This window comes from Mauremys mutica, chromosome 14, assembly GCF_020497125.1.
Source record: "Mauremys mutica isolate MM-2020 ecotype Southern chromosome 14, ASM2049712v1, whole genome shotgun sequence".
NCBI classification, from domain to species: domain Eukaryota; kingdom Metazoa; phylum Chordata; order Testudines; family Geoemydidae; genus Mauremys; species Mauremys mutica.
In genome coordinates this window covers 2,009,666-2,036,044 of record NC_059085.1, presented here as the reverse complement: position 1 = coordinate 2,036,044, position 26,379 = coordinate 2,009,666, and the positions used below count along the sequence as shown (strand labels likewise).

The 26,379-nt window shown below is 50.7% G+C and overlaps 3 non-coding genes across 3 annotated transcripts; all 3 read right to left on the bottom strand.

The window, feature by feature from the left end:
• Positions 1-13,029: 13,029 nt before the first annotated feature.
• TRNAK-UUU lies at positions 13,030-13,102 on the bottom strand. The gene has a single exon. It is a non-coding gene; the product is annotated as a tRNA-Lys (tRNA).
• Positions 13,103-21,297: 8,195 nt separating this feature from the next.
• On the bottom strand, positions 21,298-21,370 carry TRNAK-UUU. Its single transcript has one exon. It is a non-coding gene; the product is annotated as a tRNA-Lys (tRNA).
• Positions 21,371-24,191: 2,821 nt separating this feature from the next.
• Positions 24,192-24,264, bottom strand: TRNAK-CUU. Its single transcript has one exon. It is a non-coding gene; the product is annotated as a tRNA-Lys (tRNA).
• Between the last annotated feature and the right edge of the window lie 2,115 nt (positions 24,265-26,379).

The following is a 26,379-nucleotide window of genomic DNA, read 5'->3' as shown; positions in this document are numbered from 1 at the left end:
TGTGAGCACAAAGCTGCCCCCATGCCAGAGAAACTGGTAAAGAATCCCACTGTCCAGGCTTGAAGTCATCTAACTACAGAATTCCCACCACAAACCTGGCTCCCAAAGCACAGGGGGGATTGGGGGTTTGTTCTGTTTGCTTAGCCATGTGCAGTAGCTCATGCTCCAATACGTCTGTTAGTCTATAAGGTGCCACAGGACTCTTTGCTGCTTTTACAGATCCAGACTAACACGGCTACCCCTCTGATACTCTTAGTGACACTCTCCGATGGATCCCCATCCTCCAGTCACCGTGAGGTAGGTAGGAGTGGATCATTATTATCCCTACTTGAAAGAGGGAGAAGCTAAGGCTGAGAAAGGAGAATTGACTTGTCTTAGGTCACACAGCCAGCCAGTGGCAGAGTTGGGAATAGGACCCAAGAGCCCTGATTTTCAAACTAACCATCAGATCTTGAATTTCAGACACTGAATGACTTGAGTAAAGTGCTCTCAGATGAGCTCCAGACCAACAACAGTGCACAGTAATTATTCAGCAAACCTTGAGGAGGCTCTTACCTTCTAAACAGGGATGGTTGTTTTCTAGTAAAATCAGGAAAAGGGAAGGAGGAAAACTCAAAAGAGGTTCCTCCTGGCGCTCACGTCCGTGAACCCGAATACTCTCTCAGTCCTCAAAGAGAGACCTCGAGAAGGAGACTTGCTGAAGCAAAGCCGCAGGGGTCTCTGAGGTTTCCCTGGCCCCTTGCCCCTGTCCTGGCTGCCTGGCTGATGTCAGCATCTCTCTGTGAGGTCACCACCTCCCCACCACCTTTGACCAATAGTCTGAGGTCCTGCAAAAGGCCTTTGTGATGTCACTGCCACACCCCTCCCTTGCTGTGCTAATGTCCTGCCCCGGGCCAGGCACTTTGGAGGTTTGAGCTACTCCCTGTGGATCACCCCATTCAAGGAGCATTCGTTCTAGGAAGCAAGCCGGCTAGACAGGAAAACATCAGATGCTGCTCCCAATGCTACACTCAGTTTTTCAGAAATTAGTCAACTTTATGGCCAGAAGAGACCATTAGAGCATCTAACCTGACCCCCTGCATATCACAGGCCTCCTGTATGACACAAGATCTACTTTTGGGGCAAACACATTCCAGAAAGTCATCTAGTCTTCATTAAATGACATCAGGAGATGATGAATCCACCACTTTCCTTGGTAGCTTCTTCCTGTGGTGAATCATCCTCGCTGTTGAATATTTGCGTCTTATTTGTAATATGAATTTGTCTTTTTTCACCTTCCAGCCACTGGGTCTTGTTATGCCTTTCTCTGCTAGATTCAAGAGCCCTTTCATACCCAATCTTTTCTCTCCATTAAGGCCCTTCAACACTTCAATGAAGTCACCTTTCAATCTTCTTTTGATAAGCTAAACAGGTTGAGCTTGTTCAATAGCTCACTAGAAGGCATTTTTCTCCAGCCCTCAGAACATTTATTGGATCTTTGGTTATCAGACTCCTGAACTGCAGCTGGATGTGGTTCTTGTTCTTCTGCACAGCACAGCTCCTGGAGAAGAGGGATCTGCAAATGTACATTCATATGATACCTTTGTTTAATTGATGAAAACATAAATTGACACTTAGAGGATTGGAACTGATTTCAGCTGATGAACAGCTTTGCTAGGTTTTTATGCATTTGGACAGTGAAATGTTGAGTGTTTACATACATATCAAGGACCCCAGTATAGCGGAGCTCCTGAACATAATGGAGAATGGAAATGTACCCTTAGAGTCCATCTCTCCTGGGATAAAGATGGCAGCAGGGCTGGCCTGGGTCATCTGACTTGGGCTCATGGAGTTAAAGCTGAGGGGCTAAAAACTGTGGGGCAGATATTTGTGTTCACACTGAAGCCTGGGTTCAGAAACCCTCATGGGGCCTCAGAGGTTGGGTTCAAGCCCATATGTCTGCACTGTAATTTTATAGAGGTTGGGAGGGAGTTTAGTAAGTGGAAATGGTAAAACCGCATTGAGGGAAGTGGACCACTGACCTATCAGCTCTTAACACCCAAACTTTCAGTAACTCTCTTATCAGTGCCTGTGAGTGTAATTTAAACCATAGGTCCATCTAGCTCTGAATCTTGTCTTCTGACAGTAGCCAATACCAGGTGCCCCAAAAGCCACTAACCACAGCACCACTGGGAGTTGAACCCAGAATCTCCTGTTTACAGGACAGGTGTTTTAATTAGCTAAGCCACAATGCTTGTTGTTACTTAAAGCATCGTGTCTGCCCACACCTGACTCTCTGCCAATCCCCACTGGGCCCTGACAAGTGTTTCTCGTGTTTGGATTCTGTAAAGCAGAGGAGCAGGTGACGTTTTGCTCCCCAGGTGTGTGTGTGATTCTTTGGACAGGTCTGCACTACGAAATTAGATTGGAGTAATTACATTACTTAGGCTGACAATGCAGTTATATGAACCTAATCCTGGTGTACATAGCAACTCAGCTGTCAGAACTTTCTGGAGCTATGAAAGGGGAGGGACCCAACCTCTGTAACAGGAATGCAAGGCAGATGAGTTCATGGCAGGCATGGTGGGATACTGGTGGAGGCCCGTTATGGTGATATAATGACCAGCAGCATTTAAACTGACAATTTGTCACTTTAAGTTTGCTGAACAAAGCTCTAGGCCTCTCATCAAGGTGGTTTTATTTTGTCACCAAAACAGGGCAGTTTTGTCACCAGACGTGGCATTGCAGTGTGTACACCAGCCACAAGCTGCCGACCGAGGGAGTGTTGTGTGTTTTTCACACACCTGAGCAATATAATGATGCTGAAATAACTTTGCAGTGCAGACCTGGCCAAAGATTCTCTCTCTCTCTCTCTCTCTCTCTCTCTCTCTCTCTCTCTCTCACACACACACACACACACACACACACACACACACACACACACACACACACACACACACACACACACACACACACACACACACACACACACACACACACACACACGCCCCTACCTTGCAAGGAAAACCTCACCTGCTCCTCTGCTTTGCAGAATCCAAACACAAGCAAAGCTTTTCAGGCCCCAGTGGGGATGGCAGGGAGTCAGGTGTGGGCAGACACTGTATTTTAGCTACTCATAGGCACCATGGCTTAGCTGACTAAAGCACCTGCTTTGTAAACAGAAGATCCTGGGTTCAACTCCTCGTTGTGCCTTGTTGAGTAACTGTTGGGGTACCTGGTATTGGCTACTGTGGGAGGACAAAACACAGAGCTAGATGGGCCTTTGGTTCAGCCCAGTATGGCTGTTTAAATTATACTCACAAGGCACTGATAACAGAATTACTGAAATGTTGAGAATTAAGAGCTGATAGGTCAGTGGCCCAGCCTGTCACAGACGACTCCCCCTCCTCTGGGACAGGGGCAGGTCTGGGCTCTCACACCAAATGGCTCATTGTGGCTGCCAGAACCTGTGGGCAGCTCATCCAGTTTACACGGAGGGTTGAGTTCTGCTTTGTGCACCGTGTGTGAGAATGAAAATCCTAAACCGCCCTTTGAAATAACGAAAACAGCAGGACGTGTTATTGTCCCTGCCCCAAAGCAGACAGACCAATGGAGAAATGCCATTGAGTCCAGGGTAATACTCCACTGCCATTTTACCTTGTTTGCTTGCTAAACTCCCTGCCAACCTTGAGGGGTCCCAGAGCCCGATATTGAACTTGAGCTGAGATGTCTACACTGCAAATTTACCACCCCACAGCCCTAGCCTGGGAGCCTGCACTGGCACGGGACAGCCGTGGGTGTTTCATTGCAGTGTGGACACAGCCTAGCATTATGTCTACACTGCCATTAACACACCCAAGCCACTATTCTCAAACCCTGGGTCAGTTGATTCAGGCTTGTGGGGCTTGTGCTGCAGGGATATAAAATTACAGTGTAGACACTTGGGCTTCAGCCCAGCCTCCAAGACCCCACGAGGGGTGAGGGTCTCCGAGCCTGGGCTCCAGTCTGAGCCCCAGGAGCCCAAATCAGATCATCCAGGCCAGCCGGGCCAGCGGGATTTTATCACAGTATAGATGCCCTCTCAGGGTATGTCTACACTGCAATGTAAGCCCAGGGTTAGCAGAAGTCATGTCAGCAGCCCCAACACATAAACATAAACCACGAGAGAAAGACCCACCCCCTAAATAAGCTGGGCAGTGTCCTTCTCCCTACGGTTCGTAAGTCCAGCAACCAAACGTCCTTTAACATGAGCCATCCCCGCTCTGCACCCCACTCACAGCTGTTGTCTTTAGTCAGTGCAAGCCCAGAGGTGCCTCTGTAGAGTTCACCTGCCAGCTTGGGTGGAAAAGGGGGAAAATAAGAAGGCACCATACTCACTATGCTGTCTAGGGACTCACTCATCCCTCCACAGCCACCCTGTCCTAACGTTGGTCTAACACCTAAATTTTAGTGTTGAGACCCAAACCCCAGCCCAGTTGGCTTTGGAACCCCTGTCCCCTGCCTAGCAAGTGCTATTGAATTGAGGGTGAGTCCCTCCATCGGGGTCTGCCAAGCCCAGTTGTGCTGCCCTCGATTCACACAGCAAGGATAACAACCCTTTATTTCTCCTGCCCCTATAACATGGAGACTGGGAATCCAACACCAGCCACAAGTGATCACTTCGGCCAGCAACCCAGCATATTTCCAACATACTGTAAAATCCACATGCAGACTAACTGTCTTGTCCAGGCTACACTGCAGGGGCTATTCATAGGCGCGACCCCACTACTGATCAGCACGGGAGTTTTGACCTGCTCCGTTTCCAACCTGGGCTGGTTCACCCCTCCTTAGGCAACCTGGGGACCCCAAGCTTCCCCGGGATCACCATATTGATGCTGAACTTAGTGCAGACACCTGATCGGCACAGCCCCCTGCAGCCCAGAACTCCTGAGCTCAAGCGATCTGCCAGCCTCAGCCTCCCCAGGAGCTGGGATCACAGGCACCAGCCACGGGGCCCGGCTGGTTACAGAGTCTCCCGCTTCCAACTTCAGGCTCAGCCTGGGAGCTCTGCGCTCTGAGCGGGTAGAAGTGGAGCCTGGAACTGAGCTGAGGCGCTGAGGGTTATTTGCACTGCGCGCTTCACATGGAGGTGAAAACACGGGGCACAGGTCTTTGAGCACAACCCTCGTCCTGAGGAATGGGGGGGGGCTGCATAAAGAGAGACCGGCTCTCCCTGGCGGGGCTGCAGCGGCTCTTCACAGGGGCAGTCCCACTGCCAATTGGTACCAGAGTTTTGCCATCCTCCCTTCCTGGGCTGACCTGGTTCCCCTCTCCCTAGGGGGACTGGCGACCCCAAACTTCCCAGAAACCATCACAGCGAGGCCAACCTGAGCACAGGCACCTGCTCAGCACCCCGGGGTGCAGCCCTGAACTCCGGCAATCAGCTACGCTCAGCTGCCACCCAACAAGCGTTACACGCAGGAGCCTTCGTGCCCCGCGTGTTCAGGTCCCTCCCAGCGCCAGCTTTAAACTCCGCTGCTCAGTTCTAAGCTTTGGCCACACGGGGGCAGCCTGGAGCTCAGCCAACGCTTCCCGGTGCTGGTTGCGTTTCCCGCTCCTCGTGGCAGGTTCACACCACGCAGGCAGATCTCTGAACCGGAGCCGAACCGTTCCCCAAATCCAGCGCTTTAGCAGCAGCTTTGCTAGGAAAGCGCTGACGTCCCCAAGTAACGTAAGAGCCAGAGCGCTGTGTCCAGGATCTTCTATTGGGCCCCTCACCGTGGTGTCTGTCAGGCGCAAGGAGAAACCAGGGAAATGTTTTCATGGCGTTTAAGGGCAGAAGGGGCCATTAGCTCAGCTAGTCTGACCCCCGAATAACACAGAATTACACCATGACACACATTGATCCCACAGACCTTAGACAGATCATAGTGTTTCAGCCCTCAGGAAGGAGGCTAAACTGGGTGCCAGAGGCAGCGAACAAGGGTCCCCCAAGGCAATGGCAGGGAGCTGACGAGGTGAAATATGCCCAGATGATCCCAGCAGGCGACCCAACCCCATGCTACAGAGGTGGGAGTCCCTGTTCCTCCTGCCCTTAACAATCCCTGGTGGTAAGTGGGTCCCCCCAGTTCCCCAGATAAGAATCCTCCATGTGATTTCCCTGGCTTCACCTCCAGATAAGAACATTGTGTGGAGGGAGTGGGAGGAAGGCTGTCTGGCAGATCTGTAAAGGGGGACTGTGTCTCCCTGTCTGGCCCAGGCTCCTTGGAGGAAGTGATCTCAGTGTGTCTGGCTGTCTCCATTCCTCCCACCCATAAGAATCCCTGGTGTGTGGGTGCACCCTAGACCATTAAGGATCTCTGGTGGGTGGGTGTCTCTCTCCCCCTAGTCAGGATCTCTGGGACGTGGCTATATAAAAAGAGACTTTGACTCACCCAGGCTGGGCTGCCATCATGGAACAGACTGGGTCCTTTTGTGGAGGGTTTGCGTTCCTCCAAGGCCGTGATCTCAGTGTGTGTGGGTGTCCCTGTTCCTTCAACCCTTAACAATCCCTGGTGCGTGGGTGCGCTGGGCCCCATTACAATCCCCTCTGTCTTACCCCCCATGAGGGATCCGGTGGCTGTGGGGGTTCTCCACACTACTGGGGGTGTCTGGTGCCCCTGTCCCTGCTGGTTAATAGTGGAGTGTGCGGGTGTCCCCCCGCCCGTTAAGGATCCGTGTTGTGCGGATGCCCCCATTCTTCTCATTAAGAATGGTGCAATGGAGCATACGGGTGTGTCCCCCACCCCATGAACTAGCTCCCGTGTGTGGTTCCCCTGCCCCCATCCAGGCTGTGTGGTGTGTGGGTGTCTCTGTTCCTCTTTTCAAGATCCGTGTTGCAGGGGGGCGTCCCTCCCCCCACGTCAGAATCCCCAGTGTGTGGGTGCTCCCATCCCCCCAGCCAGGCTCTGCGGGGGGGCGGGGTGTCTGTATAAAAAGAGACCGTGTCTCACTGTCTTGCCCAGGCTACGCTGCAGGGGCTATTCACAGGTGTGATCCCACTACTGATCGGCACGGGAGATTTGACCTGCTCCGTTTCCGACCTGGGCCGGTTCACCCCTCCTTAGGCAACCTGGGGACCCCAAGCTTCCCCGGGATCACCATATTGATGCCGAGCCCGCCCCCCGAGTATATAGCCTCATTCAAAGATCCAGGGTCACTATATTACTGCACACAGCAGTCAATCAATGCAGTTGTAGATAAATCTCTGCATTATGCATTTTTGTATAACGTTTACATGACTTTGTATTGAACCTTGGTAATATGTTATAGCAGGCCCCTAAGGTAGTATAATTAAGGTAAAAGAAAAATGTCTTTTTGCTAGAAGTAGAATAAGATCTTCCCCCCACTTTGTAATCTGTTGCCCTGTTGAATGAATGAGGTGTGACTGAGGAAGGTGTGGAAGGCAGCACCTCCAGACACCTGCAACCCTTGGAGAGGGGCTGGGAGCCAGACCGAGGAGCTTTGCCCAGGGCTGAGTGGGACGGAGTTTGGGTGCTGGGTGCAGGCTCCGGACTGGGGTGCAGGATAGGTGGAGGGGTGCAGGCTCTGGGAGGGAGTGCGGAGGGCTGGGTGCAGGCTCTGGGACAGAGTTTGGGGGCTGGAGGGTGGTGCTGGGGGGAAGGGACTGCCATGTGGCTTCCTTCCTCCCTTGCTGCCCCTCATCATAGCCTCAGTGGGGGATGGAGCTGCCCCTTGCCCAGTGTTTGCAGGAGTGGTGGCTGGGGGGAAACCCAGTCAAACTCTGGTTTTACTCTTTCGCTGATGGCTCACTTAAACCCCTTACAAACTCCTTCCTGCCTCTCTCACTCCCCTTTTCTATTGGGCTTGTTTGATCTTTTCGGTGAAGCCAGATGAAAACCACAAACCCCAGTGAGAGCATCAGGCTGGAAGACTAGACTGAACCCACCACCCAGCCTAGTCCATCCCAGAGCCCAGGACTGAGGGCAAATGTCCCCCCACCCCCAGGGCACCTGTTTCCACTCCTGGCCTCTCCCAGCGCTGCAAGTGATTCTGTGTGGCTGCATCGGGTGGGATTTCAAGTGGACCCCCTCGACCCCCCGCTAAATTCACCCCTGTTTTGCAACCACTCTGCACCAAGAGCACCTTCCTTCCCTGCCCTAGAGCTGCTGGATGGCTAGAAAGCTGAGCTGGGCATTTGATTGATCTGGAATATTATCATGCCCCCCCTCAAAAAAACCTTAATATCCACAAAGCTCTGGGGGGGGGTATTCCCCCCCCCAAGCCGGTCTATTTCATTGTTGCAGGGCAAATGAAGGAGCCATGGTTTAATGGAAATATTCAGCCCCTACAGCGGTCTTGCAGCAGGGAAAGCAGAGTTGATGGGAAGGGAACTGGTTTGGATAGGAGCCCCCATCCTCCTCCTTTGCAAATAATTTGGAGAAGGGAATCTGATCACTCAGTGCCTCAGTTTCCCCTCCTGCGGGGCGGGGGGGAGATAAAAGTCTCAGCCTGCCGTGTTGCAGACCTTTTGCATTCTCCCCTCTTGATGTATTTGATTTCCTCCTCCAAACCTCCCTCTCTCTCACCTGGAGTTCACAGCACTAAGTACCAGCTCGGGGCTTTTTTCCTGGGTTACATGATCCCAACTTTAGTTTTGAACCAGACACAGGCAGCCACAAACTCACCCTCAAACAGCAACACCACGAAAACCACAAACCAACCCAATATTACAAACCTGCAGGGAATCACGGGGTCAAACACTCACGGCTGGAAGCCCCAGCAGCTGTCTGAGATTCCTGTCTCCCACCAGACCAGAAGCTCCCTCGGTGTCTCCTCCAGGTGAGGGGGGGGGGAGGGGAAGGAAGGCTTCTCCCCCTCCCCACTTCCCTCTCATGACCTGCAAGTACAGCCAGGCCTGCCTCAGCCAGCCAGCGTCTCTCGTTGCCTAGCAACAACAGATGCTGCTTCCGGGATAGGTAGAGTTTGCTTCCAGGAGAGACGCTGCCAGTGCAGGGCCCCATTCCGGGAAATCTGGCAAATCGGCCTAAGGCAGGCCCTGATCGGGGACAGGCCAGTAGGAGCTGGGGAAAGAAAGCCAGCATGTTTCTGTCTGGTTTCAAACCAGGGACCTTTTGCGCGTTAGGCAAACGTGATAACCACTACACTACAGAAACTCTGTTGCAGGGCTGTGCCCCTCCCTTCATAAGAACATAAGAATGGCCATACTGGGTCAGACCAAAGGTCCATCCAACCCCGCATCCTATTTACCATCAGTGGCCAATGCCAGGTGCCCCAGAGGGACTGAACCTAGCAGGTAATGATCAAATGATCTCTCTCCTGCCATCCATCTCCACCCTCTGACAAACAGAGGCTAGGGACACCATTCCTTACCCATCCTGGCTAATAGCCATTAATGGACTTAACCTCCATTCATTTATCTGCAAAAAGAAAGAGGAGTACTTGTGGCACCTTAGAAACTAACAAATTTATTTAAGCATAAGCTTTTGTGGGCTAAAACCCACTTCATTGGATGCACGCAGTGGAAAAAGCAGCAGGAAGATATATATATATACACACAGAGAACATGAAAAAATGGGTGTTGTCATACACACTATAACGAGAGTGAGCAGTTAAGGTGAGCTATTATCAGCAGGAGAAAAAACCTTTTGTAGTGATAATCAGGATGGCCCATTTCCAACAGTTGACAGGAAGGTGTGAGTAACAGTAGGGGGACAAATAAACATGAGGAAATAGTTTGACTTTGTGTAATGACCCATCCACTCCCAGTCTTTATTCAAGCCTAATTTAATGGTGTCCACTTTGCAAATTAATTCCAATTCAGCAGTCTCTTGTGGGAGTCTGTTTTTGAAGGTTATTTGTTGTAATATTGCAACTTTTAGGTCTGTAAATGAGTGACCAGAGAAACTGAAGTGTTCTCCACTGGTTTTTGAATGTTATAATTCTTGACATGTGATTTGTGTCCATTTATTATTTTACATAGAGACTGTCTGGTTTGGCCAATGTACATGGCAGAGGGACATTGATGGCACATAATAGCATATATCACATTGGTAGATATGCAGGTGAATGAGATGGCGTGGCTGATGTGATTAGGTCCTATGATGGTGTCCCCTGAATAGATATGTGGACAGAGTTGGCATCGGGCTTTGTTGCAAGGACAGGTTCCTGGGTTAGTGTTTTTGTTGTGTGGTTGCTGGTAAATATTTGCTTCAGGTTGGGGGGCTGTCTGTAAGCAAGGACTGGCCTGTCTCCCAAGATCTGTGAGAGTGAGGGATAGGTTGTAGATCCTTGATGATGCACTGGAGAGGTTTCAGTTGGGGGCTGAAGGTGATGGCTAGTGGGGTTCTGTTACTTTCTTTGTTGGGCTTGTCCTGTAGTAGGTGACTTCTGGGTACTCTTCTGGCTCTGTCAATCTGTTTCTTCACTTCAGCAGGTGGGTATTGTAGTTGTAAGAACACTTGATAGAGATCTTGTAGGTGTTTGTCTCTGTCTGAGCGGTTGGAGCAAATGCAGTTGTATCTTAGAGCTTGGCTGTAGACAATGGATTGTGTGGTGTGCTCTGGTGAAAGCTGGAGGCATGTAGGTAAGTATCATGGTCAGTAGGTTTACGGTATAGGGTGGTGTTTATGTGACCATCGCTTATTAGCACTGTAGTGTCCAGGAAGTGGATTTCTTGTGTGGACTCGTCCAGGCTGAGATTGATGGTGGGATGGAAATTGTTGAAATCATGGTGGAATTCCTCAAGGGCTTCTTTTCCATGGGTCCAGATGATGAAGATGTCATCAGTGTAGCGCAAGTAGAGTAGGGGCATCAGGGGATGAGAGCTGAGGAAGCGTTGTTCTAAGTCAGCCATAAAAATGTTGGCATACTGTGGGGCCATGCGGGTACCCATCGCACTGCCACTGACTTGAAGGTATACATTGTCCCCAAATCTGAAATAGTTATGGGTGAGGACAAAGTCACAAAGTTCAGCCACCAGGTTTGCCGTGACATTATCGGGGATACTGTTCCTGATGGTTTGTAGTCCATCTTTGTGTGGAAAGCTGGTGTAGAGGGCTTTTTTTGCCTGCTGCTTCTCTGTCTGGGAGGTTTTTGTCAGCCCTGGCACACAAAAAGGGCATCATTGCGAGCGCTCAAGAAGGTGAGATTAATTTTTGCCTGCCTTGCTCAGCTTCACTTGCTTCCTCACCCCATTCCTGCCTTAGATCCTGGGTTGCCTGGTGGCTGAAGATGGTCCATTGTCTCAAGTAGTGCCAGAGCCTGACACAGTGCCCTGGGCCGCCTTTGCTCTGCACATGCCGGCCGTGCACATTTGCAAATACTTTAAAGCTCCTGTCAGTAGATTCTGGGGACAGTTGCTCACCTTCAGAGGAAGCTCCCTAAAATTGGCCTGTCTCACCCAGTGGTACATTGACCTCTGTTCAGACTGAGCCAAAGGGGGGGCCTCGCTGCTGTGGCCGCCGCTGCTGTGAGGGTGGCCACTGTTGCGGATGAAGCCATCCTGCAAGCACCTTCCGCCTAGCCACCCACTGAAAATCATGTAGGGTGTAAGGTGGGGGTAGAAGAACACTAGAGGGGGGGGCCTCCCCCTTCTGCCACCATTGGCCATCCCATACCCGGTGCTGCACCCAGTGGGGTAAAAAGAAAATACGGCCATATCGGAAGAGTCTGTTGTGTTCTTTGCGGTTGCCCCACCATTCCCCTCAGGCCTGACCTGCCCTCCAGCTCAGCCACCCTCTGAAAATTGAAACACAAAACAGTAGAGCTGTACAAGGCTTCAAAGCCCACCAGGCCCAACCCCCCTTCTAACACGGCAGAAAAGCCGCACTTCTCCTGACTAGGTAGGGACAGCCTATTGCCCCACAAAAAGTGGAAGGTCATCGTGTTTGGTCTCAGCAGGACTCATGCAGCAGGGGGAAATACATAGAATCATAGAATCATAGAATCTCAGGGTTGGAAGGGACCTCAGGAGGTATCTAGTCCAACCCCCTGCTCAAAGCAGGACCAAACCCAACTAAATCATCCCAGCCAGGGCTTTGTCAAGCCTGACCGTAAAAACCTCTAAGGAAGGAGATTCCACCACCTCCCTAGGTAACCCATTCCAGTTCTTCACCACCCTACTAGTGAAAAAGTTTTTCCTAATATCCAGCCTAAACCTCCCCCATGGCTGAGGAAATTCCCCACAGATGGGTCTTGAGCATCACAACCTTGTAGGTAATGACAAGGTCCACTTACGCCACCGGCTGAGCCATTCCTCATAGGCCAGCAACCATTTCTCCCAGTTCGCGTTCCCCACCTCGTCCCCAACCGAACGCTAGAAGGCCCAGCCATCAACCTGCCCACTCTTGGAGCCCTCCTCTTCCGCCCTGACTGATGGGGGGAGTATTGAGCCTCCCTCCCTTAGGCCCTTCAGCATCCGTGGGGAACACCAACACCGCCCAAGTGACTTTGGGCCAGTAGGTCAACCAATAGGGCTGCCTCCTAGGCCACGCTGCAGCCCAGCTTCAGGACTCAGAGAAAATGGAGCTCGCATCCCTACCTACAGGCCTCCAGGCACGGCCAGGCTTCTGGATCAAACGTCCCCTCTTGTGCTCAAGTCACAACAGCTAGCGGGCGAAAGACAGGCTTTCATGGCCTTTGAGAAAGCAAGATAGAGCCTTGGAAGACCCAGCAGGGTTTGTGGCACAGGAATTGTCCTCAGATCCCACCAAGACTTCAGCTCAGATTGCAGGATTCAAAGTCCCGAGTGCTGCCCTTAGACCCTGGGACCAATAGGGAACCCCCAGACCTCTGCTGAGCTCTGGTGTGGATGACCCTGTGGGGGCAGCCCTACCTTTGCTCACCAAGTTGGCATGCAGCAGTTTGCTGCAGCTCCCAGAGGCCTTTCTTACTCCAGACTGAGAGGCCAGTGGGCATGTGAGGAAGTTGCCCCTTCAGTCCCAGGCAGTACATGGCCCTTCCTAGTGAAAAGCCAAGTCCTGGGGAAAAAGGTCAAATAACACCCTGGAGAGATGCCTTCTTCCATTTTGAGGGGAATGGTTCCTGCTTTACCTGACCAGGGACTTGAACCCTAGACCCTCAGATTAAAAGTCTGATGCTCAACCAACTGAGCTAGCCAGGCTCACATGTAAGCAAAGCAAATTTCATGCAGAAGAGAAACTAGTCATGAAAATGAAGGCAGGAAACAATACAGAAAACCTGCTACTCTCGCTCTCTTAGCAGTCCTAGCCCCAGCCTGCTCCTCCATCCGGCGCCCTGAGGCCTTATTCTTTTTTTAGTTAACTATCAAATCCAGGAGAAAACACAGTTATACGAAGCAAAACGAAATCACAAACAGAAATGTCATTGGAAATACAAAACTAAAAAAGGAAAATGCAATTCCCATCGCTTTATCGTGTCTGGGCCATTCCTGTATCGAGAGCACCCGCCAAGGTCCCTGTGTGCTTACGAGAAACCTGGAGGAACTCATACCACAGCCTGAACATGAAACTCAACTGCTCCCAGGTGCTGCAGTAAAACCCTTTCCCTGCTGTGACCTTGCACTCCATAGGGTTTTATGAAAATATGCTAATTAGTGTGAATATAATAGTAGTACTTCTGGCATCTGAAGAAGTGAGCTGTTACCCACGAAAGCTCATGCTGAAATAAATTTGTTAGTCTCTAAGGTGTCACAAGTTCTCCTGTTCTTTTTGCGGATACAGACTAACACGGCTGCTACTCTGAAACCTGTGAATATAATGTAACTGGAACATGCTTCATGCAAAAGGTCTCTTGTACAGTATCATTACAAAGCTTATTATCTATTGTGTGTGTTCATCCTATTTGTATGACTCGATCATTCTTGTATCTGAAACTAGAAATATGAACTATAACTCTGAGGTCCTGTTGTAATGATGCAAAGTGTGGGCCATTAGTAGTGGTTTGGACTCTTGATGGCTCCCATTAACCAGGACAATTGACTGGAGATGGCTCTGTCCTGCACCATCCGTGAGTCAGGCCAGGAAGAATGAAGGCTTGGGGGTCTCACAGGACTATGTCACCTGGTACAGGAATCCATCTTAAACCTGGGGCTCTTCCCCAGGAGAGAGACAAAAGATTCCTGCCTTGTACCAAAGCTATATAAGGGGGTGGAACAGAAGAAAGGTGGCTGCAGTCATGAGAAATCCCCTAGCTACCACGTGAGCTGGAACAAGGACTGTACTAGGTGAAAAGATTGGGCCCAGACAAGAAATAAGTCTAGTCTGCAAAAGAAGCTTATTGGAAGATCTCTGAGGGTGAGTTTTGATCTGTATTGAGTTTTGTACTGTATTAGGCTTAGACTTGCATGTTTTTGGTTTATTTTGCTCTATGGAGAATACAAACTGCACAGAGAAGGAAAAGTTAATTCCTTGGAAAAGTCTCTGTGTGTTAGATGGGTGGGAGGGTGTCTAAAAACCACTTTCCTCTACTTTCTTTTCTCTGAGTTCCTTCAGAAAATCCAAAGCAGGAAACAGAACCATTTCCTTCTCTGAGGCTTGAGCTCCGAGATCTTCAAATTATGAGACTGACATGCTGTCAACTGTGCTAAGAAGGCCCAGTGAAATGTTTAGGCTCAGTACATATAGGACCCTCCTACAGCAGTGACTGGGGCAGGGAAGGAGCCAGGGGTGTGCTGGAAAAATCAGGGAGATCTGGTGCCCACAGACCTGTCCTGGCGGCTTTCACAGGAGCAAATAAATCAATTCTCCCTGCCAGTGAATAATGTACTGGAGCTAATGGCAGCACAGGGGGGATGTTTCCAAGCTGTGCACCCACTGCCACATGTTAGAACTCAATCTCCTTTCCCTAGCAGGGCACTTTCCCTGTGCATTGGGCAAAGCAAGTTGGGGAAGCTACATGGGTAACAAAAACCAGTGCTTCAGGCCAGGCTTGAACTCGTAACCCCCACAATAGACCCTTTTAGACCAACCAGTTGCACTACTGCAGGTGTTTTTCAGAGGAAGCTTGGGAGCAGGCAGTTATCAGTCTCTGGGGTTCACACCTTTGCCTGGTAATTGAAAGGCTGATGCATCAAACCTAACTCAAGATGCGGCTTTTCAGTGATGAGACTCCAGGACATTTTAACAGGAAGAAAATCTCCTCGATTCTGGTTTAGTCCCATTTGACTCCTGCCCATCTTCTCCCCCCACCTCCCCGCCCCGCCCCACCCCACCCCGTCTCTTTCCTTCCCCACTGGGGCCGTGCAGAGAGGAGCCCCAGTCAGTCTCTGTCACAGAGAGTCTGTATCCCATAAAGGGAGGGAGGGGTCGCTCTAAAACACTGATAATGGGGAGCGGAGGGGTGTGTGTGGTTAGGGGGAGAAAGGATGGAGAACTAACAGTGGGACCCAGAGAGATTCCCCCAGATTGGGGAGATCCCCTGCTGCCCCCATCACCCAGCTGTGGGAAGAACAACTTGGGATTGCATGGGGAAGCCACCTTTAAAAACACAAGTGTAACATGCTAGTTACATTTTAATAAGACCAAAGCCTCCTCAAACCCAGGGTCACAATCACTGGAATGATTTTGCCTTGATATTTTAAACCAGCCGCAGACACAAAGCGAGTCAAATTACAGTTTCCGTTTGGAGTCAGTGCACACACAAGAATCCGGAGGCTTTTAATTCCTTAGGTTCTGCCGCCATTTCATTTCTGTCCTGTTCCAAGATTTATCGTTGTGCAGAGCAACGTTAGGCCCTTGGGAGTGTCCCTCTGGTCCTGCCTGCTGCCCCGGTCAAGTTAAAAGAGCCCGAGGACCCCTGCCACCTCCACCACCAGCACAAGGGGGCTAAGGCGGTTTCCTGCCCACCCTCGCTCCATGTGGCACGTCACTCCCGGGAGCGGCTGGCATGTCCCTGCAGCCCCTGGGGTGGGGGATGGGGTCTCCACGTGCTGCCCCTGCCCTGAGAGCCAACTCTGTCAACTGTGGCAATGGGAGCTGCAGGGGTGGAGTCTGCGGGCAGCCGTGCTCAAAGACGCCCCCTGCCTTCCCACTTAGGGGCTGCTGCCAGAGGGGGGTGCGGGTTGCTTTCGGGAGATGCCCGAGGTAAAGGTTGCACCCCCCCTCCTGCACCCCCAACCCAGACCCCACACCTGGGTCTCCAAGACCCTGCCCCCCACACACCCTGCTGCAGCACAACCCCCTGACTGAGCTCAGACCCTGCACCCAAACTCTCTCCCAGAGCCTAACACAGCTGTGGGGTGGGGCAGGACTTGGTCCCATTCTGGGCACCACCAAAAATTATACAAACCTGCCTCCCGTGTCCAGCCCAACCTTCTGCTGACGCACCTCAGCCCACACCCGTGCAGGGTTTGAAGCTTCCACTGCTTAAATTCCAGGACACCGAGGGATTTCAGCTCCCCTTTGCCCAGAGGGAACCTTCACCTCACTCCAGCCAGGTTCTTGTCCAAGGAATCACTGTAGGGGGGCTGGGTCCCACTGGGTCTTTTCTCTCTCTGTGACAGGCCAGGGTGCAATAACTGGGGCATCTGAGCACCCAGGACCTTCTGTGGGGCTGCCATTCCCCTTCCCCTTCTGTGGTCTCGTCTGTCATTGACTCCAGCCTTTTTTCTATCCATCGTCAGCACCATCCCAAGCAAGCTGCACTCGCCTCAAAAAGACAAAGAGTCCTGTGGCACCTTACAGACTAACAGACGTATTGGAGCATGAGCTTTCGTGGGTGAATCCCCACTTCGTCAGATGAATGTAGTGGAAATTTGCAGGGGCAGGTATAAATATGCAGGCAAGAATCAGTCTAGAGATAAGGAGGTTAGTTCAATCAGGGAGGATGAGGCCCTCTTCTAGCAGCTGAGGTGTGAACACCAAGGGAGGAGAAACTGCTTTTGTAGTTGGCTAGCCAGGCACAGAATTCCCACTCCATTCATCTGACGAAGTGGGGATTCACCCATGAAAGTTTATGCTCCTGTACGTCTGTTAGTCTATAAGGTGCCACAGGACTCTTTGTCGCTTTTTACAGATCCAGACTAACACAGCTGCCCCTGTGATACTCAAAAAGACAGTGTCCCCTGGTGGGTGTAAATCACTGACCTCTCTCCTCTCTGAGCACTGACTGTCCCTCTGTTTCCTTGCCTCTCAGTCTGTGCAGATGGGACCTTTCCCTCCAGTGCTGGAGGATTCGCCCTTCTCATCTACCATTGTCCCAAGCAGCACAGCGGGTGGGAATCTTACATGTACTGAGGTGACTTATGAGCAGAAACCCCCCCAGACCTTCCATGCAATTGGCACTTGCCCCTCACTGAGCAGGATTAAAACTCCTGCAGGTAGATTGCAGGGCCACATCCCCTCTGGGCATGAGCAAAGCAGCAGGGTGAAAAAAAAAGCCTGGAGATTGAACCCAGGATCTCATACATGCAAAGCATGTGCTCTACCACTGAGCTACATCCCCAGCTGGGCTGTAGATTACACTCAGAGCCCTCCTATTTCCAGAGCACCCAGTGGCCTAAGAGCAGCCTGGGGGACCATTCCCTGCTCTGAGGGCCAAACCTGCTGTCCTGGAGGTTGCTGGTTCTTAGGGTCAGTGGGAACTGATAGAACTCCACTCATCTGGGATTTAACAAATTGTCTTCCATGGAGCAGGGCCACTTCCAGTGTTTTTGCCACCCCAAGTGGGAAAAAAATAAAAAAGCTGCAGTTAACTGCAGCTCTACCTCTGCTGCTTTTGGCCTCAAGTCCTTCCCTCTGAGAGGGACGAATTGCTGCTGAAGCCTCCCCTTTCCATGGGCCACCCCAGGTACCTGCTTGCTGCGCTGGTGCCTGGAGCTGGCCCTGCCATGGAGACACTGGGAAGATGGGGAATCAGGAAAATACCAGGAATTTGTTTATGTTGTAAGTGAAGAATAACTGAAGCAGTTTTGATTTAAAGTCACTTTTCCCTGACTGGGAATTGAACCCAGGCCGTGGCAGTGAAAGGGCCAAATCCTAATCACTAGACACCAGGGAGCTGATGATACTGTTTTTCTTCTCACTTATGTTACACTTTCTTAGGCTAGTTTCTATCCAATTTCTGAAGCTGCTCCATTGTCCACTCCCTGAGGGGCTAGGAGCAGAGTCCAGGAACCCCTGTACTCAGGGTCACAACCTCAGCCCAACCCAAGCCACTGAAACAAACTCAAATCATGCTTCCTCCAGCAGGATCACAGAGCAACACAAAGAAAACCCATCAGGAACAATCCTCCTCTGCCTTCATTTACCCCATCGCAACCCTCTCAGCAGCCGACTCTTGTGGGAAGGACACTGAACTGATAGGAGCTCTGGCACAGAGACCAAGGGAGGGGAGTTGCACCCCCTGGGTGTGAGCTGATCACATTCTGACTCTGGAGGAGGAGGGAAAGGCGATGGCCACATGATGGGGCCAGTATGTACCACAACATGGTTCTTTTATGGGGGGTGACTCTGAACACTGACTGATCTCCACTCCCTTGGATTTGAAGAGATGTTTAGTTGTGCACTTGGGAACCTATAAGGCTGAAGCAATGTTATGGATGGTGACACTACGATTAAAGGGTTATTTAATGTTGTAGAAATTGTTAAAAACACTGAGCTTAAACTGGAACTGCCTGTTATTAAAGGCTGGTTTCCCCACATCAGTTCCATAAGCTCTGCTAGAAACACCCTGGGTTCTCTCCTGCCTCAGTGGGAACTGCAGGGAATCGTCCCCTGCTGCCCTTGGCTCCAGGCTGGTTTTTCTGGGGAGGGGACGTGGAATTGATTTGTTTGCTGTTGAGAAGGGAGCCGGGCCAGTTCTCAGGGAACGAGAACTCCCAGCATCTTCCCAGCCCAGCCCAGGCTGCTGCCCTGTCCCAGCCTCTGTTCCCCTGGGGGCCCTGCGTGTTTGACTCTAGAGCAGGCCGGGAGCAGCAGCTGAGGCAGAGGACAGCCTGGGCCGGGCAGATAAGAAGGAGTTTAGCCTGCAAAAAAGGTAAAATGGCAGGGGAGTATTACCTTGGACTCAACGGCATTTCTCCATTGGTCTCTGCTTTGGGGCAGGGACAATAACACGTCCTGCTGCATTCGTTATTTCAAAGGGCAGTTTAGGATTTTCATTCTCACACATGGTGCACAAAGCAGGACTCAACCTTTGGCATCAACTAAACAAGCTGCTCACAGATTCTGGCAGCCACAATGAGCATTTGGGTGAGAGCTCAGACCTGCCACTGTCCCAGAGGGAGACAGGGGTCATCTGTGTGGGGACTGGACCACTGACCTACCCACTCCTAACTCCCAAACTTTCAGTAACTCTATTATCAGTGCCTGTGAGTGTTATTTAACCCATAAGAAAAACCACACTGGGCTAGACCAAAGGCCCATCTAGCTCTGAACCTCATTTTCTGACAGCAGCCAATACCAGGTGCCCCAAAAGCCAATCCTCAAGGCATCACTGGAAGTTGAACCCAGGATCTTGTGTTTACAAAACAGGTGCTTTAGCCAGATAAGCCATGACGCCTACCTGTAGCATAAACACAGTGTCTGCCCACACCTGACTCCCTGCCATCGCCACTGGGGCCTGACAAGCTTTGCTTGTCTTTGGATTCTGCAAAGCAGAGGAGCAGGTGAGGTTTTCCTTGCAAGCTGTGTGTGTGTGAATCTTTGGCCAGGTCTGCACTACAAAGTTGTTTCAGCAGAATTATATTGCTCAGGTGTGTGAAAAACACACAACGCTACCTCGGTCGGCAGCTTGTGGCCGGTGTACACACCGTGCAATGCCACGTCTGGCGACAAAAGTGCCCTGTTTTGCTGACAAAATAAAACGACTTCGATGAGAGGTCTAGAGCTTTTTGCAGCAAACTTTAAGTGACAGAGTAGACGCTGCTGTTCATTATATCACCATAACTGGCCTCCTCCAGTATCCCACAATGCCCGCCGTGAACTCGCCTGCCCTGCATTCCTGCTACAGAGCCATGGGCCCCTCCCCTTTCATCGCTCTGGGAAGTTCTGACAGCTGAGCCTGCTGCTCTGCTCCGGCAGCCAGGAGCAAATCACTGCCGTGGATGCTGCTCTCTCCCGCCCTGCGAACACAGAGCAGGCGGCGGGAACTTCCTTACATGGGGGGAGGCACCGGCATCCGAACTGTGACACGCCCAGGACATCCCTTCCCTCGAGGAGGCTCTTACCTTCTAAACAGGGACGTCTGTTTTCTAGTAAAATCAGGAAAAGGGAAGGAGAAAACTCTAAAGAGGTTCCTCCTGGCGCTCACGTCCGTGAACCCGAATACTCTCTCAGTCCTCAAAGAGAGACCTGGAGAAGGAGACTTGCTGAAGCAAAGCCACAGGGGTCTCTGAGGTGTCCCTGGCCCCTCGCCCCTGTCCTGCCTGGCTGATGTCAGCATCTCCCTGTGAGGTCACCACCTCCCCACCACCTTTGACCAATAGTCTGAGGTCCTGCAAAAGGCCTTTGTGATGTCACTGCCACACCCCTCCCTTGCTGTGCTAATGTCCTGCCCCTGGCCAGGCACTGTGGAGGTTTGAGCTACTCCCTGTGGATCACCCCACTCAAGGAGCGTTCGTTCTAGGAAGCAAGCCGGCTAGACAGGGAAACATCAGACGCTGCTCCCAATGCTACACTCAGTTTTTCAGAAATTAGTCGACTTTATGGCCAGAAAAGACCACTAGAGCACCTTATTTGACCCCCTGCATATCACAGGCCTCCTGTATGACACAAGAGCTACTTTTGGGAAAACACATTCCAGAAAGGCATCTAGTCTTCATTAAATGATATCAAGAGATGGAGAATCCACCACTTTCCCTAGAAGACATTTTTCTCCTGCTCTCAGAACATTTGGTGGCTCTTTGCTATTGAACGAGCTCAACCTGTTTCGCTTATCAAAAGAAGATTGAAAGGTGATTTCACTGAAGTGTTGAAGGGCCTTAATGGAGAGAAAATATTGGGTTTGAAAGGGCTCTTTAATCTAGCAGAGAAAGGCATAACAAGACCCAATGGCTGGAAGGTGAAAAGAGACAAATTCATATTACAACTAAGGCACAAATATTCAACAGCGAGGATGATTCACGACAGGAACAAGCTCCCAAGGAAAGTGGTGGATTCTAATTCTAATTCCTTATGAATATTCTGTGTGTTTGTGTCTGCAGGGGAGGAACATGCTATATGCCCAGAGGACTTTATTCCTCCAGCCTGCAAGGACAGAGGGGATGTCAAGGAGTTGCTCCTTCAATCCCCCCCAAAGAAAGGCCCTTCTTAGGAAAGGCAAAATCCTGGAGAGAAAGAGTAACACTGAACAAGACTCCAGAAAGACAGATTTTTATAATCACAGTGAGAAGTTTTTCACCTGACCAGGGACTTGAACCCTGGACCCTCAGATTAAAAGTCTGATGCTCTGCCAACTGAGCTAGCCAGGCTCACATATGAAAAGCTCAAGTTAGTGCAGAGGTGAAGCTAGTCAAGAAAAAGAGAGGCAGCCACAATAGGGGAAACCTGCTGCTCTCTCTCTCTTCCCAGCCCTGGCCTGGCTGGGTATTAGTGCTGGTTAAAAAGACGGGAAAATATCGGCATCTACCAGCCATTCATAGCTGTACAAGACTCAGGCACAATACAGAGGTGCCCATCTGTAAGTGCCAAATGGTTGGATTGGCTAATGCAGCCTGTAGACGTCCAGGGCACTCTGGGATATACAGCCAAGTGTCCATCACCATCATTATTTCAAAGGGATAATGATAATGGTAGCAAGGTTCACAACTGACTCAGCAGTTGCATACAAAGGTGCATGTTTGGCAGTTACGTTGGCTCAGGTTGGCCACCCCAGTCTAGATATAGAAGTTACAACATTTAAACTTGAACGAGGGGCCAATTTCCCCATCATTTCCCACCTTTACATCCAAACACGATGAAGGTAGCAGATAGAGCCAGAGCAGGTTGTCTATGGGACCAAGTATATGCAGAGTATCCTCGACAGAGGTTTGTTCAACCTGTTCTTAAAAACTCTGAGGACAGAGACACCACAGACGCCTTTGGGAGCCTATTCCAGAGCTTAACTACACTCAGAGTCTGACATTGGTGAAGTAGGAGGCTGAGAAAAACAACACTGGCTATCAGAGACCAACAGCCTTCCCTGGTGCGTTAAGCAGTAGGTTCTGCTGTTTTAACAGCCATGGCCTGGGTTCAATTCCCCCTAAAAACCAGAAGTTTTTCAATAAAAATCTCCATTCATTTTGCATTTGAAATGGAAAGGAAAAGAGGGCTTCTTGTCCTTATCAACAAGGCAAAGAATGGCTTTTTTTCAGTAAATATTTTTAAAAGGCGCTGACTCGACCTGAAGATCTCATTTCATTTGTATTTACAATGGAATGATTCTCTCTAGGATAGACAGAAATTCTTCAGCTAGACTCGGATTCCACGGGAATACGAGAAGTGATTGTGTCTAACACCTGCCTTTTTTTGGACAACAGTGATGTCCAAGTTTTCCATGGACATTTCCCTTCCAGCACCTCAGGCCCCATCCAACAATACAAGAAACTGAAATGCACAGAAAGTTTCTCACCATAGGATTCACTGACCAGGCCGGGGGAAAAGTTTTGCCATTTGAAGATGTTTGAATTCCCTCCAACTTCTCTCCTACAAATGCTAAATAGTTGGTGGTGTAATGTTACAGGAGAGGTTGAAATTAGGCTATTTTGTCAGATAGAAGACAGTGATTGTGTCAGGAGTGGGATGTGAATGGAGCCTAGAGCAACAAATGACAGTGTTAGAGGGCTTATTCCTTCACTCTCTCACTTCCCTGGTCCTTCTCGCATGACCAGAGAGCAGCAATACCCGAAGTCCAAAGGCGCAAACAATTCGATGTTTATTGGGGTGAACGTCCAGCAAGCAATGATTCCAATTTCCTTCCTTAGTGTCCCCCTTCCCAGCTCTGACACCACAGAGCCTTGTCTGTGTCCCTGTTTCTGTTCCCATCCCCTGTTCCCATTTCCCCCTGTAGCAAAATATGATCCCAATTCCCCCATCCACAGTCCCTGGTCCCATTTCCCCCCACCCCCTTCCTGATTGACTGCAGACTATATAGTAAAACCTGAGTTTTGCTTAGCTATTCCTTAACCAATCATTTTACTGAAATTTAGCTAACCGATCCTAACATATTGTAGCATGGCTATTAACCAATTATATTCCACCACCTTCGTTGGTTTACACCCAACAAAATTAATTATACAGCAGACAGAAACAATCACAGAACCAGACAGAGACCATGCAAATAAACATACAAAACAATACAGAAGGGAGGATTTCACAACTACATCTATACAGACATAAGGGTTTTCCAGCTGTGTCTATTGATAAGTGAGTTCTTGCCAGACAGGATGCTACCAAACTAAGTTTCCCTTTCTCTGGAGGTGATGGAATATCAGGGCAGGACTGTATTCCTAACAGCCCAATCGCACCTTATTTCAATGTGACTAGTTGGAAATGTGTGAATGTGACCATACACTTCCCAGCTTATGGCTGCCTTTGCTGCTTAGCCGAAGAACCAGGCCTCAGCCTGTCACAGTAAGAGAAGGCCATTACACAGACAGACCGTGATTTTTTATTCTTTCTTTTATACCTTTATAACTAGCTAAGTGATAAAAATACACCTAAATTCTTAAAGTACAGGCCTTTGCAGACTGGCCTGAATCTCTGTATCCTAACAGTCCTCGAGGTCAGGCAGCCTCTGGGTAAGGGGGTGGGGACTCAGATCCTTCCACTGGCCAATTCCACCAGGGTCGTGTATAAACCAGGGAAGTTTGCCACAATAGCCAGACCAGATGCCCCCTTTACACTTGTGCTCTGTCCTCATTGCTTCTTGTTGTGTATTTGGTTGTCATGGTTTTTGCTGCTATGGCAACTGAGTTAGAGTATTATGGTCTGTAAATAAAATGGAGGTTTTGGTTAGCTGTCTGCTCTCTGGCCTCAAGTGATTGCTTCCTACTCCGGCTGCCCCAAGGATATAACACTTCTCTCTCTCCCTTCCCCCCATCTCTGCTGCTCCCCCTCTGGGCTTTCTCAGCACCTGGCCCCACAGCACTTCCTGGCAGCCAGAGACTGCGCTATCTGCACCTGCGGATGTGGCCTGTCTCCTGTTTGCTAAGGAAAGGAACCTTTCCAGGAAATGGCCACAGCTTCTGGGAATCTGCATGTGGCTGTGAACAGAGTTTGGCTCCTGGCACACAAGGCCACTTAAAAGCTGAGCACCTAGACAGGGGCTTGAATCCTGGACCCTCAGATTAAGAGCCTGATGCTCTACCAACTGAGCTACCTGGGCTTGTTAAGAAACAGCTTCACCATACACCACAAAAGTGAGCAGGCAGGCAAAAAAGGCAAAAAAAGTCCCAGGAACCCCTCCTCTTTTTCTGCACAGCCACTGCCTGTCAGCAGGATTCCTCCTCCTCCTCCCTCCTGTGCCTCAGTGTGACTGAATCTCCGCACCTAGACAGCCAGTCCGTCTGCTGCACCCCAATCCCCCATGCCTGAGCCTCCCTGCCAAAGCCCTGCACCTGGCTCCATAGAATTAAGTCTCACGTCTCGCTGGGAACTCGACTTCTTGTGCCCAGAGAGTCTCAGCCCCACTCAGCAGATGACCTGAGAAACACAGTGTCCGGCTTTTCCAAAGAAGAGCTTAGACCCCCTCATCATGTGACCTAAAGGATAAGGCATCTCCCTGTGGATCGGATGATTCAGGAGTTGAGTCCCCTCGTGGTTGTGCTCACTTTGTGCTGCAAGTCCTGCTCCCTTCAGGGCTGGAACCTCTTCTTGGCCGCTCAGGCCAATGCTCTGGCTTCAGCTAGAGCCCCGGGAAGGAGTTGGGGGTGGGCGTCACAAAGGCTGGGGCATGAGCCCCAGGTGCTTCCAGTCTCGCCTTTGCCCTTCCTGACTTGCCAAAGAAACTTGGCGGCTCCACTGCCAAAGTGAGCACCTGGAGTGGGAACGGTCAGAGGCCCCACCAGGGGGGCTGGCCCTGCTTTCCTACCGTCTTCTGATGTTGGCCACAGAGCATCAGCAGCTGCCCCGCATGCTGGCCTCAGGGTGGCCTTCAGTGGGTGTTTGGCATAGCAGGGAGCAGGCTGGCCAGGTGTCTCTGTGGCTGTCTGCTGGCCACACGTAGGCATGGTTCTCCCCTCCTCTAGCCCTGACCTCAGTTGCTCTGTGGCTTTTAAACCTTCCCTCGGAGCTGTCAGCACCAGCCGCCTCTGCTCTAGGTGCCCAGAGGAGGAGAAGTGCTGGGCTCCTGCCTGCCCAGCCCTGACCCTACTTCCTTCAAGAGCCAGGTGGGCAAGAGGAAAAGCACACCAGCAAGTGCCAGATTTGTGAGCTCCAGGGCTTCACCACAAACCAAAGGTCCCACTAAGATTTGAACTCAGATTGCAAGATTCAGAGTCCTGAGTGCTGCCTGTTACACCATGGGACCAGCTTGTGTAGCCTTCTCCAGCCATTGGTGACTCTCACAGGGCCGGCTTGTGTAAGGGACTGTTGGCCGTTTACTAAAACTTAGTGGGGTTTTTGGTTGGCTCGTTCCCAGTCCCAATAGAAGGGGGAAGGGCCAATGGGAAATCAGGACCCTGAGACTGACAGGCCCCTGGGGCAATGGTCACCAACTGGTAGGGAACAAGTGAGAATAAACAAAAACCCAACCCACACAGCACACAGAGGCATATACACATAAGGGAAAGCCACATAAAAGATAGAAAGAACAAATCCACACCAAAAAATACAGCAAAAGCCCACAACAAGAAAGCACAAAAAACACATATCAAAAGAATACTAAGCAAAAAAACCAATCTGCATGCAAAAGTCATACACACACCCATGCACACAAAACTATGCCAGGCATCCACCAAAATCACACAGGACCCACATGCACATCAATACGACAGACAACAAAAACCCAACATACAGAAAGCCAGGCAGGGTGTGAGTCTCACAGCGAAGAGGGTGAGCACACAAGTGGTTTGGGGAGCAAAGACTGAGGGGGAGTCGGGGGCAGTGCTCTGGGCTCTGCTCGACCCCTCCTGACACAGGCGGCTGGTGGAGAGCAGAGCCTGGTAGATCTGTGGAATCTGCCCTGCTCTCTGTAAAGCAAGGGGACCTCGGTGTCTTCTGAGCTGCAATTGTATTTTCTGCAGGACAAAATGATTGGCAGAAGCCATTTGCTTAAAGAAAAAAGCTAGTGCTCCAGGTGAGGTTTGAACTCACAACCTCAGCATGACTCCACTCAGCACTGCTACTAGAAGTACTGTGTGCTAACCACTGATAAGCTGCCAAAAAATTAACAACCAGTTCCCTCCTCCTCACTCCACAAGGGGGTTGTGCCCCCCAGGACTCCTGCCCCATCCAATCTCCCACATTCTTTGATGCCCCCCCAGGATCCCTACCCCATCCA